This window comes from Uranotaenia lowii, chromosome 3 (assembly GCF_029784155.1).
Source record: "Uranotaenia lowii strain MFRU-FL chromosome 3, ASM2978415v1, whole genome shotgun sequence".
Lineage (NCBI taxonomy): Eukaryota > Metazoa > Arthropoda > Insecta > Diptera > Culicidae > Uranotaenia > Uranotaenia lowii.
In genome coordinates, this window is record NC_073693.1 from 25707143 (window position 1) to 25729580 (window position 22438).

Here is a 22438-nt window from a genome sequence, read left to right on the forward strand (position 1 = left end):
CAAAATTTACAAAATTTACAAAATTTACAAAATTGACAAAATTGACAAAATTGACAAAATTGACAAAATTGACAAAATCGACAAAATTGACAAAATTGACAAAATTGACAAAATTGACAAAACTGACAAAATTGACAAAATTGACAAAATTGACAAAATTGACAAAATTGACAAAATTGACAAAATTGACAAAATTGACAAAATTGACAAAATTGACAAAATTGACAAAATTGACAAAATTGACAAAATTGACAAAATTGACAAAATTGACAAAATTGACAAAATTGACAAAATTGACAAAATTGACAAAATTGACAAAATTGACAAAATTGACAAAATTGACAAAATTGACAAAATTGACAAAATTGACAAAATTGACAAAATTGACAAAATTGACAAAATTGACAAAATTGACAAAATTGACAAAATTGACAAAATTGACAAAATTGACAAAATTGACAAAATTGACAAAATTGACAAAATTGACAAAATTGACAAAATTGACAAAATTGACAAAATTGACAAAATTGACAAAATTGACAAAATTGACAAAATTGACAAAATTGACAAAATTGACAAAATTGACAAAATTGACAAAATTGACAAAATTGACAAAATTGACAAAATTGACAAAATTGACAAAATTGACAAAATTGACAAAATTGACAAAATTGACAAAATTGAATTGACAAAATTGACAAAATTGACAAAATTGACAAAATTGACAAAATTGACAAAATTGACAAAATTGACAAAATTGACAAAATTGACAAAATTGACAAAATTGACAAAATTGACAAAATTGACAAAATTGACAAAATTGACAAAATTGACAAAATTGACAAAATTGACAAAATTGACAAAATTGACAAAATTGACAAAATTGACAAAATTGACAAAATTGACAAAATTGACAAAATTGACAAAATTGACAAAATTGACAAAATTGACAAAATTGTCAAAATTGACAAAATTGACAAAATTGACAAAATTGACAAAATTGACAAAATTGACAAAATTGACAAAATTGACAAAATTGACAAAATTGACAAAATTGACAAAATTGACAAAATTGACAAAATTGACAAAATTGACAAAATTGACAAAATTGACAAAATTGACAAAATTGACAAAATTGACAAAATTGACAAAATTGGCAAAATTGGCAAAATTGGCAAAATTGGCAAAATTGGCAAAATTGGCAAAATTGGCAAAATTGGCAAAATTGGCAAAATTGGCAAAATTGGGAAAATTGGCAAAATTGACAAAATTGACAAAATTGACAAAATTGGCAAAATTGACAAATGTTAAAATTGACTAAATGAACTATGTTGACAAAATTGATAATGAAATAATTTATATGAATATTGCGATTATTTTAAAATACATTTGTCCTATAAACAAAATTTAATCAGAATTTTTTAAATTCATTTTGGAATTACTGAGTTCGAAATTCTTTAATCAAAATTCTGAACTTATAAATCTATCATTTGTTTATTATTTTTGTCATTTGTATCCAAATATTACTTACAGGCTATTAAAAAGGCTACAATCCTTTGTCAAGTGTAATTAATCGGGTTTTTAATATTACATTAAGTGCTACTAAGTTTTTATTAAAAAGATATTTTATAGCTTTTTCAATAAATGAATAAAAATGATCAAATGATCATTAATCCATAGTTTATTATATAGGTATTTTAGATTTCTTTTTGTTTGTTTTTCAAAACTAACTCTGATCAAATTAAAAAAATATTTTTTCAACCCTGAATCAAAATTATGAAACGACGTACTCTTGCTATTTTATTGCCAAATTCTTACATTGATATTTAAATCTCGATTACATAACTAAACTTCAAGCCGAATCTGAATCTGAATTTCTATTTTTTTTTTATTCCGAGAGTGAATCCTGCCTTTTGAATCCTAAAATTGACTCTGAATTCGGAATTTGGAAGTTATTTTCAAATCGAAGTTCCAGATAATATATTCTATTATTTATTAACCAAGAAGCGTAATTTGTATCAGAACTCCTAATCGAAAATCTCTTATTTGAGTTTCGAATTTCTAGATTTCAATCTGAATTCCTTGTTCAGTTATTTATTTAAAGTTCAACTGATCAATTAATCTAAACGAAAATATCGAATAACGACACTGTTTCAATTTTGGATCACCATAATGAAACTTTTTTAAATACGATTTTGTATAAGAGTTAAAGAAATAATTTTAAATCCAAATCTTAAAAGTTGTTTATGATATTAAGTATATTTCTTCATATGCTGAAATACGATACAGATTTCAAAATCTCATCACAGTCATTGAATTTTAATGTTCATCCACAAAATCTGGAATAATTCTAACCTAAGCTTTTTATATGAATGGTTTGACTGTTTTGTTGATTTTTTCAGAATTTGAAACGGCCATCAGTCTCGGATTATTAAGTAAAAACGAATGTTTTTTACTCCTTAAAACAATCGTTTTATATAAAAACCCGAGACTGATAGCCGTTTAAAGTCCTCAAAAAATCTAAGCTTTCCAGATGTTTTTTGGCCAGTGTCCATGCCATGCAAATTTGGGCTATTTTCTGAATTATCCGCCAGTATCAAAATTATTTTATTGAAATTATTAAGGAAAATACTAAGTTTTTTTTTTAAGAAACACCTCAGTCAATTTTGAAATATATTTTAAGCTTCCAAAAATCGTTGTTGTTCATTTTTGAAAATTGGCTCAAAACATTTGAAAGCAAAAGGCATAACTCAAATGACTCAATTTTTTTTTGCTTTTGCAAATAAAGTAAAACTATTCGGGCAAAATCTGGGCAAGCGAAGTCTAATCTTATTGAAATTCAAAATTATGGACTGAATTTCTATCAACAAGGTAGGAAATTTTCGATAAACTGAAGAAGAATTTTTGACCAGGGATAAAATTTCGAGGTTTTTGTCCGATGGGGTTCAACCAAACAAAGATTTTTTTGTCTCTTCTATCTGTTGAATATAATGTTTCAAATTTTGTTCTTACTTATCGTTTGGTTTTTCCTGAATAAATTACAAGTTTCAAAGCTTTTAAAACCAGATAAAAAAGGCATCCATAATGATAGAATAACTTTAGTTGCGAATCTTCTACCAAATTTATAAAATTAATAGATTATATTCTGCCATATCAACTTTGAGGTTATGAATACGTATATGAAAAATTCCTACTCAATGTTAAAAAAAGAAGTAAAGATTGGAAATCCATTGTGAAAATATTTTGTACGATTATTGAACAATTCCAAATTTAATGAGGAACGAATACATTGAAATTTTGATCTTAAAATATGAAATAAAAATGAAAAATTGAATGTTGTGACAAGAAATATATATTTTTCACAGGGGTGAGAAACATATTTAAGACGAAATCATCTTACTCAGAAATCACTAGGAATCAAAAATATCTGATTCCGAAAAATATTTCAGAACATGACTAGAAATTTGAAATTCATAATCTAGAAAAATTTTAAAATAAAAATGTTTAGTATGGCCAAAGACTAAAAACAGTTTGTTTGTCAAAAAGTTTAAGTTGAGCGTTTAGTTTGATGGTTTAAATTTTGTTCTTTGATTTAGAATCTGCAATCCAAATTTGTTGTTATCGTAGGTCTGAGAGCTCATTTGATTTCCATATCATATTTATTTGACTTGAAATAATTAATTTTTAATTTTTGCATGATTCTGGAAATTTTAAACATACGCCAAAAGTTCCAAAAAACAACAATTATTTTTAAAAACTGTATCTTTTTACTATGAGAATCCTGGCTAGCAGTCTCTTTTTAAAGCAAAACCGATGCTTTTAAAAAGACTGCAAGCAGGAATTTTTATTGGAGAAATATTACATTCAATCTATTCCCATACACGAAATATCAAAAACTGTATTAGAAATGTGTTATTTGATAAGAAATTTAACGAAAACGAGTTTAATCAGTTAAAAATCAAATATTTCCATTATTCCCGTAGTTTTTCATTTTATTTTATGTATTTACAGAAGTTTTTGGGCAAGAATTCATTTTTGTAATATGAAAAGTGTCCTTTTTTAATTTATTCGCTTTTGCTACTTTTTATTATTTGTTAGATTCGTTAAAATTGGCTTAATTCCGAATTACTTTCGGGCATCCAGATTGGCAACTAAAATCCGGGCAGTTTCATCTAAAATCCTAGAAAATCAGGTTTTTTTTATTGAATAAATTTCAACCTAAAATTCGGACAATATATATGCAAATTGGGTCAAAATAAAAGGATTATAAAAAATCAAGTAGAAAATTTTTCATATATTGTTTTTTTATTCATCAAAACACATCTACATATTTACAACCTTATTTAAGGCTTCCAAAAAACGTTCAATGACAATGCAGATAAACATTTTTCAAACCAATTCGTTTTGTTACGCAAAAATTAAATTTATAATAACTTAGTTTGAGATTTTGTTAGATTTCGCAAATAAAGTGAATAAATCTTCATTTCATCCAAACTTTTTTGTACGAAATGCAAACAACCGGGGCGGATCAGGGGTTTCCTTAATTTTGTTCCAAAAACTCGGAAAAATAACCGCACCATCTGGCAAGCTTCGTTCATGATTAATTGATATGTTCACTGGTATTTAAGTTTTTTTTTATTATTTTGTTATTTTTAATTTTTTTAGTAAGAATATGTAAGGGTTTCAAAAATTTAAGAATGTTAAAAAAATTTTAAATTTTGCAGTAATGCTGTAAAAAATAAACTTTTCTTCATTTTTCAAGCTCGGCCCTATTCCTCTTTCGATAATCTCGAAAAAAATCAGTGGAGGAAATAAAGTTGAAAGTATTTTTTTAAATAAAGAAAATATTTAAACAATTTCAAAAACGAAAAAGGATCCGTTTAAAGTGTTCTTTTTCCATCTTTAGAATTTGTAATTTTTTTCCAACTTAAGATGAATTTTTTTTAAATTTTATCGATTTTCTACATCGCAGATTGTTTGCTTTTTTATTCCATAAAAACTGTTGTGCAATATATTGAGACTATTGTTATTTTTTAAAAATTTCTTTGAATTGTCCATTCCTTGGAGATTTTACATTTCCGAATGACTAAAGAAGGATTTTAGATTTGTTCAGGCCTTATTTTGAGTCATTTAAAAACAAGATTTGAGCCATGTTTATTGTTTTTGCCTAGGTTTTTTGAGATCATTTTTCGGATGTTTCAAAGTTGCTTTAAGGTAGATTTTTTAGATAATAATGATTTCAATTAGGAGTGGAAAATAAATATTTTTTATGATTATTTATGAGGTTTTTTTTAGATCAATTTCAGTTAAAGTGTCTTCTAGTTCTTTGAATATGTTTCAGGTTTTCTTTTTAAAAATCATTTTCGTGCTTTTTAAAATGCTTATAATCGGAATTTAAAACAATTTCGTTTTGCAATTATTGTAATCAGGCAGAAAAATAGTTTTTTATGATTTTTTGTATTGCTGATTAAAGTTTTTAAAGGTAAAATCACGAAAATTTTTTATTATCACTCTCCGCTGCTTTCTACATTATTAAGGTATGATCAAACGCTTTTTGGTTAAAAATAAGCTTTGCTATTTAAATTTGTAATACCTTTTACAAAATATGAATTGAATTTTTTACTTCAATTTGATAAAGAATTTGTTTTTCTAGCATTCAAATGCATTCTTCTACCGGAAAGTTTCAAAGAAAATAGAATTAAAAAATCTTATTGTTTTTGAATCTGTAATAAAAGTAATGCGAAATAATAGTTTCTCAAACTATTTGAAATGTATATTTTTTGAAACTAAAGAATATCAATTTTCATTCTTTATAATAAATCCCCATGTTTTGATCAAGGAAAGCTTTATTCCACTTAAAATTGTTTCCCACAAAAAATTTTCCTTCCAATCAAGTAAAGCCTTTATTTTCTCCTCCGAAAAAACAATTCCCACTGAAATCAGCCAAATCGAAAGCTAAAAGCAGCTTAAAAAGTTCATAAATTTACCCGGAAAAAAGAATCCTCCAAGCTTCGTCCGACCCATCATTTCCAGTTATTTTACGGCAATCATCGGAAACGCATCAATTTTGGGGCAGTGAAGGGCGCGAATTTACCAACCGAGCTGGACTTCTGGATGTCTCGATGAAACGAAGGAAATTATTCACACTAGCTGGACCGACACCCACGCACGCATTTGGTACCAGTAAGCTGTTAAAGAGTGTGTGTGTGCGTGTGATTCATCCCCCCTTTTCCCGGTAGGGTTTGAGTGACAGCTCTGTGTAACCCGATATCGGGAGACAATCGTTTCGCAAATGAAGTGAAAAAGCTCGTCTCCCGGCATCATGAATCGTGTGGTGTCCTTTGAGGGGGGAAAGTCCATTTTCCCTCGCTTCGGCCGGATTTCCTCACACATGAGTGTGTGTGTCCCGAGCGTAAAACAGCAAACAATAGGTTCGTTTTCGTTTTGTCCGAGCACAAACCTACACAAGAACGCAGCCATAGAGGAAGACGATCTAACTCACTCTATTTCCGTTGGACGTCAATCGAGTTTCGCTTTTCCCACTTTATTTTCCACTTTGGGTGCGTTTGGCATCCCCCCTTAACCCGTTTTGTTTTGCTTCGCTTTCGTCGGCTCCTCCGATGTTGGACTCTCTCTCTCTCGAATGACAGGCACTTACTGTCAGCTTAGTGTCACTTTACCACCCTGTCCCAAACATCAGGCCCGGGAGTGGCCCTTTGCTGGAAATGCCTCACGCTGCCGGCCGATATCGAAACAAGACACAACAACAACGGGGAAAAAGGAGTGAAAAAAAAACCGGGAAAAACGCTCTGATTTCGCGTCCAGTGTTCCATCGCATTGGAAAGGAGCGATCATTCGTCGCGGAACGCGACTGAGTATTTTTTTTTTCTTACAGAGGGACACATGACAGCTCTGTTTACTTGAACTGTCACAACAATAATGGTGAGGAACCTACTGGTTGTTTAGAGGAAAGTGGTGGAGTTGTTCAAGCTTGACATTTGTTGTTATGCTTCTAATGAACGTTGATGGATTAATGTAAATTTCTTCAATCTATGATTGACCGATTAAATTTTTGTTTTGAATTTTTTTTCCAAAATCCAGTTTTTGTTTTGAAGTTTTAACAAACAGATCTCTATCAATAAATATCTTCGCTCCTTTCAATTTTATTAATCTTCAGAAGGCCTTCAGAAAATTGAATACATGAATTTTTAATTAGAATTTTTCTAGATACAATTTTATGAATATTTTCAAGTTGAGATAGATCAATCTTTTTCAAGTATATTAGTAAGCTTTAATTTCTGTTTGTTGTCCATTTAATTTGAAGGAAATTGTGAGGTAGCCAACAGATTCTCTCCGAAAGAAAAACTTCTTCTATGAAAAATCAATGCCAAAAAGCAATAAAGCAAAGTTCTCCGAACTACATAATTTACGCAATTTCGTGTGTCTCGTGTGTCTCGTGTGTATGTTTAGCGCGACTTAGGAGTCTTTGTTTTCGCTTCAACCCCGCCGAAAAAGGCTCTGACAAGATAGATTCCCATCCAATGTGCTGTGATGCCAAACACTTTGTCTTGGGAACAGCTACGTCTGAACACTTTCTCTTTCTATGTCATCATCCCCCCTTACTCCCATATACTCTGGGAACATTGAGTCGCCATGGAAGAAGCAAAGAAGCGAAATTCCATTAACGACAGTTACGTTTCCTTCCCCGGGAGCTAGCTGGCTGCAGGAGACAAGTAACGATATCTTCTCATTTTCGCCCAATAAAGTGAGTCGAGCACGCATTGGCCCCGAAGCGATTTTCCCATTTCGGTTCCGAGGAAAAATCAACGGTGGCGTGGAGCAACAATGGAGGATTCAATATTCTTTATTGTTTTGCCTTGAACTACCATTTTTCTCCAGACATCCAACCTCTGCCCTCCCCGAAGCTTGGCTCCAATCGTTGCTCTAACTCACTTGCTTCTTTTGCAACTTAAATGGCTTTTTTCGCTTTTTCCCTTTGCTCCTTGTCTTTCATCGAACAACCAGGTTGATCCCGGGGAAAATCGAAAAGAAATCGTTCACATATCAACACCCGGCGGAAAACTCACACGAACACTTTCGATTGGCACGTCTTAAACTCTCAGTGTATTTTTCTTTTCCTGGGGCCCTTCTGTCGGCCCCTGTTCTACTAGTTTGTAGCACTTCACGGAGCTTCTCGGAATAGAGAGCTGGAGGTAGTTCAACAACTTTCAACTATTCTGGCCCTCCAATGTGTGAGGAGCCCTGAAGCCAACAGGCGATTTTTCTCAGGCAGCTAGTAGGATAAACTTTTCAGCATGGAAAACAAGTTGAAACGGCAATAAAGAAGACTCTTACAAGAGGAAAAAAAAAGGAGTGACGATAGCTTCTTGATTGGCCGGTGTGAATGAATGTGGGAGATCGTTTCCCCGCCCAGATGATTTCTCGGATCCATTTACGAGATCTCTTAAAGGAGCAAGAAAGCAAAAGTTGAGACACCCACTTGGAGTGATCGTCCTTTTTCCCGGAATCGATTTCTTTGATTTCCGGTGCCTCGGTTCCAGTTCAGAAGATACAAACCCACTGCTGATGAGATGAGCAGAGATGGAAACTGAAGACGTTCGTACGTAAACAATAAGTGCGAGAACTTTAAACTTTGAACCTGGACCCCGGCTGGGATGAGATGAACTGGAATGTTACCATTCGGATGAAGTTTGTGTCTTATTGAGTTGTGTTCGGTTTCCCATCACGTTTTCCCATTTTCATTTCGGATGGGATTGGAAAAGTGCCGCAACAGGAACAATTTATTTGAAAGTCATACGTTCGGAATCATTACTGGATTTGCTGCTGATAAAATCAGATGATAGGATTTCTCATTTGAATATTGAGGAACTGATCTTAATCTATTGGCATCTTTTTGAATTTGATTTGATTTGCAATTTTGACAATTTTGACAATTTTGACAATTTTGACAATTTTGACAATTTTGACAATATTGACAATTTTGACAATTTTGACAATTTTGACAATTTTGACAATTTTGACAATTTTGACAATTTTGACAATTTTGACAATTTTGACAATTTTGACAATTTTGACAAATTTGACAAATTTGACAATTTTGACAATTTTGAAAATTTTGACAATTTTGACAATTTTGACAATTTTGACAATTTTGACAATTTTGACAATTTTGACAATTTTGACAATTTTGACATTTTTGACAATTTTGACAATTTTGACAATTTTGACAATTTTGACAATTTTGACAATTTTGACAATTTTGACAATTTTGACAATTTTGACAATTTTGACAATTTTGACAATTTTGACAATTTTGACAATTTTGACAATTTTGACAATTTTGACAATTTTGACAATTTTGACAATTTTGACAATTTTGACAATTTTGACAATTTTGACAATTTTGACAGTTTTGACAATTTTGACAATTTTGACAATTTTGACAATTTTGACAATTTTGACAATTTTGACAATTTTGACAATTTTGACAATTTTGACAATTTTGACAATTTTGACAATTTTGACAATTTTGACAATTTTGACAATTTTGACAATTTTGACAATTTTGACAATTTTGACAATTTTGACAATTTTGACAATTTTGACAATTTTGACAATTTTGACAATTTTGACAATTTTGACAATTTTGACAATTTTGACAATTTTGACAATTTTGACAATTTTGACAATTTTGACAATTTTGACAATTTTGACAATTTTGACAATTTTGACAATTTTGACAATTTTGACAATTTTGACATTTTTGACAATTTTGACAATTTTGACAATTTTGACAATTTTGACAATTTTGACAATTTTGACAATTTTGACAATTTTGACAATTTTGACAATTTTGACAATTTTGACAATTTTGACAATTTTGACAATTTTGACAATTTTGACAATTTTGACAATTTTGACAATTTTGACAATTTTGACAATTTTGACAATTTTGACAATTTTGACAGTTTTGACAGTTTTGACAATTTTGACAATTTTGACAATTTTGACAATTTTGACAATTTTGACAATTTTGACAATTTTGACAATTTTGACAATTTTGACAATTTTGACAATTTTGACAATTTTGACAATTTTGACAATTTTGACAATTTTGACAATTTTGACAATTTTGACAATTTTGACAATTTCGACAATTTTGACAATTTTGACAATTTTGACAATTTTGACAATTTTGACAATTTTGACAATTTTGACAATTTTGACAATTTTGACAATTTTGACAATTTTGACAATTTTGACAATTTTGACAATTTTGACAATTTTGACAATTTTGACAATTTTGACAATTTTGACAATTTTGACAATTTTGACAATTTTGACAATTTTGACAATTTTGACAATTTTGACAATTTTGACAATTTTGACAATTTTGACAATTTTGACAATTTTGACAATTTTGACAATTTTGACAATTTTGACAATTTTGACAATTTTGACAATTTTGACAATTTTGACAATTTTGACAATTTTGACAATTTTGACAATTTTGACAATTTTGACAATTTTGACAATTTTGACAATTTTGACAATTTTGACAATTTTGACAATTTTGACAATTTTGACAATTTTGACAATTTTGACAATTTTGACAATTTTGACAATTTTGACAATTTTGACAATTTTGACAATTTTGACAATTTTGACAATTTTGACAATTTTCACAATTTTGACAATTTTGACAATTTTGACAATTTTGACAATTTTGACAATTTTGACAATTTTGACAATTTTGACAATTTTGACAATTTTGACAATTTTGACAATTTTGACAATTTTGACAATTTTGACAATTTTGACAATTTTGACAATATTGACAATATTGACAATTTTGACAATTTTGTTAATTTTGACAATTTTGACAATTTTGACAATTTTGACAATTTTTACAATTTTTACAATTTTTACAATTTTTACAATTTTTACAATTTTTACAATTTTTACAATTTTTACAATTTTTACAATTTTGACAATTTTGACAATTTTGACAATTTTGACAATTTTGACAATTTTGACAATTTTGACAATTTTGACAATTTTGACAATTTTGACAATTTTGACAATTTTGACAATTTTGACAATTTTGACAATTTTGACAATTTTGACAATTTTGACAATTTTGACAATTTTGACAATTTTGACAATTTTGACAATTTTGACAATTTTGACAATTGTGACAATTTTGACAATTTTGACAATTTTGACAATTTTGACAATTTTGACAATTTTGACAATTTTGACAATTTTGACAATTTTGAAAATTTTGACAATTTTGACAATTTTGACAATTTTGACAATTTTGACAATTTTGACAATTTTGACAATTTTGACATTTTTGACAATTTTGACAATTTTGACAATTTTGACAATTTTGACAATTTTGACAATTTTGACAATTTTGACAATTTTGACAATTTTGACAATTTTGACAATTTTGACAATTTTGACAATTTTGACAGTTTTGACAATTTTGACAATTTTGACAATTTTGACAATTTTGAAAATTTTGACAATTTTGACAATTTTGACAATTTTGACAATTTTGACAATTTTGACAATTTTGACAATTTTGACATTTTTGACATTTTTGACAATTTTGACAATTTTGACAATTTTGACAATTTTGACAATTTTGACAATTTTGACAATTTTGACAATTTTGACAATTTTGACAATTTTGACAATTTTGACAATTTTGACAATTTTGACAATTTTGACAATTTTGACAATTTTGACAGTTTTGACAGTTTTGACAATTTTGACAATTTTGACAATTTTGACAATTTTGACAATTTTGACAATTTTGACAATTTTGACAATTTTGACAATTTTGACAATTTTGACAATTTTGACAATTTTGACAATTTTGACAATTTTGACAATTTTGACAATTTTGACAATTTTGACAATTTTGACAATTTTGACAATTTTGACAATTTTGACAATTTTGACAATTTTGACAATTTTGACAATTTTGACAATTTCGACAATTTTAACAATTTTGACAATTTTGACAATTTTGACAATTTTGACAATTTTGACAATTTTGACAATTTTGACAATTTTGACAATTTTGACAATTTTGACAATTTTGACAATTTTGACAATTTTGACAATTTTGACAATTTTGACAATTTTGACAATTTTGACAATTTTGACAATTTTGACAATTTTGACAATTTTGACAATTTTGACAATTTTGACAATTTTGACAATTTTGACAATTTTGACAATTTTGACAATTTTGACAATTTTGACAATTTTGACAATTTTGACAATTTTGACAATTTTGACAATTTTGACAATTTTGACAATTTTGACAATTTTGACAATTTTGACAATTTTGACAATTTTGACAATTTTGACAATTTTGACAATTTTGACAATTTTGACAATTTTGACAATTTTGACAATTTTGACAATTTTGACAATTTTGACAATTTTGACAATTTTGACAATTTTGACAATTTTGACAATTTTGACAATATTGACAATATTGACAATTTTGACAATTTTGTTAATTTTGACAATTTTGACAATTTTGACAATTTTGACAATTTTGACAATTTTGACAATTTTGACAATTTTTACAATTTTGACAATTTTTACAATTTTTACAATTTTGACAATTTTGACAATTTTGACAATTTTGACAATTTTTACAATTTTGACAATTTTGACAATTTTGACAATTTTGACAATTTTGACAATTTTGACAATTTTGACAATTTTGACAATTTTGACAATTTTGACAATTTTGACAATTTTGACAATTTTGACAATTTTGACAATTTTGACAATTTTGACAATTTTGACAATTTTGACAATTTTGACAATTTTGACAATTTTGACAATTTTGACAATTTTGACAATTTTGACAATTTTGACAATTTTGACAATTTTGACAATTTTGACAATTTTGACAATTTTGACAATTTTGACAATTTTGACAATTTTGACAATTTTGACAATTTTGACAATTTTGACAATTTTGACAATTTTGACAATTTTGACAATATTGACAATATTGACAATTTTGACAATTTTGTTAATTTTGACAATTTTGACAATTTTGACAATTTTGACAATTTTGACAATTTTGACAATTTTGACAATTTTTACAATTTTTACAATTTTTACAATTTTTACAATTTTGACAATTTTGACAATTTTGACAATTTTGACAATTTTGACAATTTTGACAATTTTGACAATTTTGACAATTTTGACAATTTTGACAATTTTGACAATTTTGACAATTTTGACAATTTTGACAATTTTGACAATTTTGACAATTTTGACAATTTTGACAATTTTGACAATTTTGACAATTTTGACAATTTTGACAATTTTGACAATTTTGACAATTTTGACAATTTTGACAATTTTGACAATTTTGACAATTTTGACAATTTTGACAATTTTGACAATTTTGACAATTTTGACAATTTTGACAATTTTGACAATTTTGACAATTTTGACAATTTTGACAATTTTGACAATTTTGACAATTTTGACAATTTTGACAATTTTGACAATTTTGACAATTTTGACAATTTTGACAATTTTGACAATTTTGACAATTTTGACAATTTTGACAATTTTGACAATTTTGACAATTTTGACAATTTTGACAATTTTGACAATTTTGACAATTTTGACAATTTTGACAATTTTGACAATTTTGACAATTTTGACAATTTTGACAATTTTGACAATTTTGACAATTTTGACAATTTTGACAATTTTGACAATTTTGACAATTTTGACAATTTTGACAATTTTGACAATTTTGACAATTTTGACAATTTTGACAATTTTGACAATTTTGACAATTTTGACAATTTTGACAATTTTGACAATGTTGACAATTTTGACAATTTTGACAATTTTGACAATTTTGACAATTTTGACAATTTTGACAATTTTGACAATTTTGACAATTTTGACAATTTTGACAATTTTGACAATTTTGACAATTTTGACAATTTTGACAATTTTGACAATTTTGACAATTTTGACAATATTGACAATATTGACAATTTTGACAATTTTGTTAATTTTGACAATTTTGACAATTTTGACAATTTTGACAATTTTGACAATTTTGACAATTTTTACAATTTTTACAATTTTTACAATTTTTACAATTTTTACAATTTTGACAATTTTGACAATTTTGACAATTTTGACCATTTTTACAATTTTGACAATTTTGACAATTTTTACAATTTTGACAATTTTGACAATTTTGACAATTTTGACCATTTTTACAATTTTGACAATTTTGACAATTTTGACAATTTTGACAATTTTGACAATTTTGACAATTTTGACAATTTTGACAATTTTGACAATTTTGACAAGTTTGACAATTTTGACAATTTTGACAATTTTGACAATTTTGACAATTTTGACAATTTTGACAATTTTGACAATTTTGACAATTTTGACAATTTTGACAATTTTGACAATTTTGACAATTTTGACAATTTTGACAATTTTGACAATTTTGACAATTTTGACAATTTTGACAATTTTGACAATTTTGACAATTTTGACAATTTTGACAATTTTGACAATTTTGACAATTTTGACAATTTTGACAATTTTGACAATTTTGACAATTTTGACAATTTTGACAATTTTGACAATTTTGACAATTTTGACAATTTTGACAATTTTGACAATTTTGACAATTTTGACAATTTTGACAATTTTGACAATTTTGACAATTTTGACAATTTTGACAATTTTGACAATTTTGACAATTTTGACAATTTTGACAATTTTGACAATTTTGACAATTTTGACAATTTTGACAATTTTGATAATTTTGATAATTTTGACAATTTTGACAATTTTGACAATTTTGACAATTTTGACAATTTTGACAATTTTGACAATTTTGACAATTTTGACAATTTTGACAATTTTGACAATTTTGACAATTTTGACAATTTTGACAATTTTGACAATTTTGACAATTTTGACAATTTTGACAGTTTTGACAGTTTTGACAATTTTGACAATTTTGACAATTTTGACAATTTTGACAATTTTGACAATTTTGACAATTTTGATAATTTTGACAATTTTGACAATTTTGACAATTTTGACAATTTTGACAATTTTGACAATTTTGACAATTTTGACAATTTCGACAATTTTGACAATTTTGACAATTTTGACAATTTTAACAATTTTGACAATTTTGACAATTTTGACAATTTTGACAATTTTGACAATTTTGACAATTTTGACAATTTTGACAATTTTGACAATTTTGACAATTTTGACAATTTTGACAATTTTGACAATTTTGACAATTTTGACAATTTTGACAATTTTGACAATTTTGACAATTTTGACAATTTTGACAATTTTGACAATTTTGACAATTTTGACAATTTTGACAATTTTGACAATTTTGACAATTTTGACAATTTTGACAATTTTGACAATTTTGACAATTTTGACAATTTTGACAATTTTGACAATTTTGACAATTTTGACAATTTTGACAATTTTGACAATTTTGACAATTTTGACAATTTTGACAATTTTGACAATTTTGACAATTTTGACAATTTTGACAATTTTGACAATTTTGACAATTTTGACAATTTTGACAATTTTGACAATTTTGACAATTTTGACAATTTTGACAATTTTGACAATTTTGACAATTTTGACAATTTTGACAATTTTGACAATTTTGACAATTTTGACAATTTTGACAATTTTGACAATTTTGACAATTTTGACAATTTTGACAATTTTGACAATTTTGACAATTTTGACAATTTTGACAATTTTGACAATTTTGACAATTTTGACAATTTTGACAATTTTGACAATTTTGACAATTTTGACAATTTTGACAATTTTGACAATTTTGACAATTTTGACAATTTTGACAATTTTGACAATTTTGACAATTTTGACAATTTTGACAATTTTGACAATTTTGACAATTTTGACAATTTTGACAATTTTGACAATTTTGACAATTTTGACAATTTTGACAATTTTGACAATTTTGACAATTTTGACAATTTTGACAATATTGACAATATTGACAATTTTGACAATTTTGTTAATTTTGACAATTTTGACAATTTTGACAATTTTGACAATTTTGACAATTTTGACAATTTTGACAATTTTGACAATTTTTACAATTTTTACAATTTTTACAATTTTGACAATTTTGACAATTTTGACAATTTTTACAATTTTGACAATTTTGACAATTTTGACAATTTTGACAATTTTGACAATTTTGACAATTTTGACAATTTTGACAATTTTGACAATTTTGACAATTTTGACAATTTTGACAATTTTGACAATTTTGACAATTTTGACAATTTTGACAATTGTGACAATTTTGACAATTTTGACAATTTTGACAATTTTGACAATTTTGACAATTTTGACAATTTTGACAATTTTGACAATTTTGACAATTTTGACAATTTTGACAATTTTGACAATTTTGACAATTTTGACAATTTTGACAATTTTGACAAGTTTGACAATTTTGACAATTTTGACAATTTTGACAATTTTGACAATTTTGACAATTTTGACAATTTTGACAATTTTGACAATTTTGACAATTTTGACAATTTTGACAATTTTGACAATTTTGACAATTTTGACAATTTTGACAATTTTGACAATTTTGACAATTTTGACAATTTTGACAATTTTGACAATTTTGACAATTTTGACAATTTTGACAATTTTGACAATTTTGACAATTTTGACAATTTTGACAATTTTGACAATTTTGACAATTTTGACAATTTTGACAATTTTGACAATTTTGACAATTTTGACAATTTTGACAATTTTGACAATTTTGACAATTTTGACAATTTTGACAATTTTGACAATTTTGACAATTTTGACAATTTTGACAATTTTGACAATTTTGACAATTTTGACAATTTTGACAATTTTGACAATTTTGACAATTTTGACAATTTTGACAATTTTGACAATTTTGACAATTTTGACAATTTTGACAATTTTGACAATTTTGACAATTTTGACAATTTTGACAATTTTGACAATTTTGACAATTTTGACAATTTTGACAATTTTGACAATTTTGACAATTTTGACAATTTTGACAATTTTGACAATTTTGACAATTTTGACAATTTTGACAATTTTGACAATTTTGACAATTTTGACAATTTTGACAATTTTGACAATTTGATACCATTCACTTCCTACCGGGTGATAATCCCGGCTACTCACTTCCATATCCGGGAACAGAAGAGTGATAGTAGTAAAATTTATCGCTTCAACCGAGCGCACCAAACGCCGCCGTCCGTCACTTTTCCACCTGTCGGTTTTCGCTGCTAAAGCAAAAAAAAAAATCACACTAGTTTTAACACACACTCACACGTTTTCTTTCCTTCTTTCGAATGTCCTTTGGCAAACGGGGAAAAAAACACAAGTGCAAGATAATAAAAAATCTAACAAGGCATCGTGAGAAATGGAACGTTATATTTGAAAAAAAAAAAAACCAAGCGAAAGGATTTAAATTTTACAGTTGTCTCCCCACCTTTCACATTCCGAATATCGCACTGTCCTGGTTGCAAAAGGTTGCATTTTTCCTAGAACTTTTCCCGAGAAATTAACCAAAGGGAAAGTGTGACAAGTGGAAGGCAAAAGACACACCTTCAGCCTATTTATAATTCCGGATCCCTGAGAGTGTGTGAGCCCACTGGCTTCGAAAGTAGTTGTCCGGGAGAGATGAGGAATGTAGTAATTCACATCGAAAGTGGGGAACAGCTCTAGCTGGAAGACCGAAAGACAACTCTCGACTCTATTACCCGGAGATGAAAATTTATTTTCTCCCCCGGAAGCAACACACTGGCAAACTCACAAGTAGAAAGGTGGTAGATAGTATGAACAGTTGATCCTCTTATTCATTTTCCGGGTGCCCTGAGCCGGGAAAGAGGGGATGATGGAAAAGATACCTGACTGGTTAGCAGTGGCAGTAGCAGAAAAAAAATGGCTTCCAGTTAGTGGCTGCCACATTTTGCAACGAGAGATATTTATTCTGGACATGGGAAATTGCTCATTGTGTGTGAGCCTGGATGAAATATGATATCTATGAAATGTTGCTTTGGCCCAAGTAAAGTGTGGTGAGGATTGAGCATGAGACTTTTTTATTTCATTCAGGAACAGGTTAAAGATGCTTCATTTTACTCACTTTAAGACTGGAAAAGTAGAACAAAATTTTTGTTGAAGTATTTGGTTTGGTTTTTGGAAAAAAAAAATGATTAAAATTTTGCTTTGTCGTTAATTTTATTCTCATAAATCAAAAAGTGGACACTTAAGAATACATTCTCTTTCGATTCAATTCTTTCAGCGATTCATTCAAATTAGATTCCCATTAATCTCTGCCTTGGAAGGCTGCAACATGTTATCGAAACCGCTCATCAGCCTTATCGCTTCTGGAATCAACACCGTTTAATCTGCAAAAGAAGTTTCACAACTTTTATGTCCAGGATTGTTCTTTTCTACACTAGCTTCTCTAGTTCTCTATTCAACTCAAAACAAATTTGCAAAGAAAGGCCAAAACAATCTTTCCGGCCGATAGCGATCGGCACAAATAGGCAAAGCAGCTAGTCTCCAAGAAAAAAAAACGGTATAGGGGAAAAAATTCAACAAGTTTTTCCCATAAATCTCAATCCTTCTGGAAAAAGTTCACACCAGGCAGCAAAACCGGAAAGGGATTGATAGTAGTACTCGGCGAAGTTGTAAGGCATTTCGGAAGGGGTTGAAATGGGTCAGGGGGAAACCAAAATACAAAGCGTGACTCCGTTGTCACCATTTCTGGCTAGAGAAACAAACTACTCGGCGGGAAAAAGCTGTTTTCCGTTTGTTCACACTCGTCGTTGCCACTTTTCAGCTGATGGGCCTCCCGAAGTAGTGTTATTTGTGTGTTTTGTGCTTATTTTTTCCCCCAAGCCTTTACCACTTCCGGCTTCCGGGGCCGTAGAAACAAATAAATAGCAACTGCTGCTTTAGCTTCTGTTTATGCCATTAGCAGCGAAGTGATTCTTTTGCCAAAATTTGGCACATAAATTTTAATCGCTCCCGGTTTGTGAGTTATGGGGGAAAAGGGTATCTTAAAATTAATTTGTTTCGTTGTGATTTTGACTCGCTGTGGCAATTAAGGCAAGAATTGTGAGAAAAGTTTCTTCTTTTCTTACAACTAACAGTTTTTTTGTTCCACAAGAGATCACAGAAACAAAAGTTTTTAAATTAGCGAAATTTCAATGAATTTTTATCTTTTTCCATCCAATTCCTTTGGTTAAATATAAACAATCATTCCTTCAACCTGAATGCAAATTAGTCAATTTTCAAACTGTCTCGCTTACTGCACTGACAAGCTGTGATTGTTTTCCTCCCCACATTTCAGCACCGAAAAGGAAACAAAAATCGTTAAATCGTCGCTTGCAATTTCAATCATCCCCCCATACCCAAACGAGCAATCCGGGAGGAGGAACCGGAAGGAAAAGAATCTGGCAAATAAGTCACGATTCGCTATCAATATATCAATCGGATCAATAAAGCAAACGCGAGTGGCGCCTCAATGGAACAGCTCTCACTCCCTTCCAAAGTTCCGGAGAACTTCCAGGGGAAAGGCGTGTGAAATTAAAGTTGCAAGAAGGAAATAAATTTTCCATTTCAAAGGAGACACCCAACAACCGAACCCGAAGACCTTCGATGGATGGATCCGCCAAAGAAAATAACAGCAGCACCAGGCATCAATCGTCTCGGTTTCCTTCCAGCACTGGCAGCAGGAAGATTGAAGCTCCCGGCAGAATAAAGTGATTCTCACTCTGGTTTTTGCGTCGGCCTGGGCCCAGGGAATCGAACCCGACAATCGGATCCAATTTGAATGGGAAATTGCGAGCTCGATTTCCAACCTTATCCGCGATGGTACTTTTTTCTTTTTCTGAACCTTTGGACCCTTTCCGTTGGGAAGAGGAAGCAAATCTACATTCCTGGAGTCATCTGTTTTAGCATGGATATTTTCTTTCGTTTTCCACCCGTTGTTGGCAGAGTGCAGAAAAAAGTGTGAGTCTCTTTTGCATGAATTAAGACAGCAGGGCAAGTACCTTGACGGGAAAGAAATACAAATAAATAGCTCCCCGGAGGATGGATGGATTTCTTCGATGGATTTACTTGAGAATTGTTGTTTCCATGAACGTTACTTCGGCTATTTTGCAAAAAATAAAAGCAAATAGAAACTTTAACTGTGAGATACTCGAGTGCAATTGAGAAAATATCTGCCTTACGTTCTAACTTACCTGAATTGCAGATAGTATTAAAGATAGTCTTATTGAAAGCACCACTGACAACCTCAATGAGAGTTTGACTAACTGTTTGACTCACTGTCTGATTGACTGCCTGACTGATTGTCTCATTGACTGTCTGACCGACTGTCTGGGAGACCGCCTGACTGACAGTTTTATATTCCGTCTAGCTAACAGCCTTATTAACTTTTGAAACCACTGTCGGATTGACAATTTTTTTGACAGACTGACTGACAGCCTTACTGGCTGTCTGACTGAAAGCCTCACTGGCTGTCTGACTGACAGCCTTATTGGCTGTCTGACTGACAGCCTTATTGCCTGTCTGACTGACAGCCTTACTGACCGCTGACTGGCTGTCTGACTGACAGCCTTACCGGCTGTCTGACTGACAGCCTTACCGGCTGTCTGACTGACAGCCTTACCGGCTGTCTGACTGACAGCCTAACTGGCTGTCCGATTGACAGCCTTACTGATCACTGACTGATTGTCTGACTGACTGTCTGACTGATTGTCTGACTGATTGTCTAACTAACTGTCTGACTGACTGTCTAACTGACTGTCCAACTGACTGTCTGACTGACTGTCTGACTGGCTGTCTGACTGACTGTCTGACTGACTGTCTGACTGACTGTCTGACTGACTGTCTGACTGACTGTCTGACTGACTGTCTGACTGACTGTCTGACTGACTGTCTGACTGACTGTCTGACTGACTGTCTGACTGACTGTCTGACTGACTGTCTGATTGACTGTTTGACTGACAGTCTGACTGACTGTCTGACTGTCTGACTGACTGATTGTCTGACTGACTGTCTGACTGACTGTCTGACTGGTTGTCTGACTGACTGTCTGACTGACTGTCTGACTGACTGTCTGACTGACTGTCTGACTGACTGTCTGACTGACTGTCTGACTGACTGTCTGACTGACTGTCTGACTGACTGTCTGACTGACTGTCTGACTGACTGTCTGACTGACTGTCTGACTGACTGTCTGACTGACTGTCTGACTGACTGTCTGACTGACTGTCTGACTGACTGTCTGACTGACTGTCTGACTGACTGTCTGACTGACTGTCTGACTAACTGTCTGACGGACAGTCTGACTGACTGTCTGACTGACTGTCTGACTGACTGTCTGACTGACTGTCTAACTGACTGTCTGACTGACTGTCTGACTGACTGTCTGACCGACTGTCTGACTGACTGTCTGACTGACTGTCTGACTAACTGTGTGACTGACTGTCTGACAGACTGTCTGACTGACTGTCTGATTGACTGTCTGACTGACTGTCTGACTGAATGTCTGACTAACTGTCTGACTGACTGTCTGACTGACTGTCTGACTGACTGTATGACTGACTGTCTGACTGACTGTCTGACTGACTGTCTGACTGACTGTCTGACTGACTGTCTGATTGACTGTCTGACTGACTGTCTGACTGACTGTCTGACTGACTGTCTGACTGACTGTCTGACTGACTGTATGACTGACTGTCTGACTGACTGTCTGACTGACTGTCTGACTGACTGTCTGACTGACTGTCTGACTGACTGTCTGACTGACTGTCTGACTGACTGACTGACTGACTGTCTGACTGACTGTCTGACTGACTGTCTGACTGACTGTCTGACTGACTGTCTGACTGACTGTCTGACTGACTGACTGACTGACTGTCTGACTGACTGTATGACTGACTGTCTGACTGACTGTCTGACTGACTGTCTGATTGACTGTCTGACTGACTGTCTGACTGTCTGTCTGACTAACTGTCTGACTGACTGTCTGACTGACTGTCTGACTGACTGTCTGACTGACTGTCTGACTGACTGTCTGACTGACTGTCTGACTGACTGTCTGACTGACTGTCTGACTGACTGTCTGACTGACTGTCTGACTGACTGTCTGACTGACTGTCTGACTGACTGTCTGACTGACTGTCTGACTGACTGTCTGACTGACTGTCTGACTGACTGTCTGACTGACTGTCTGACTGACTGTTTGACTGACTGTCTGACTGACTGTCTGACTGACTGTCTGACT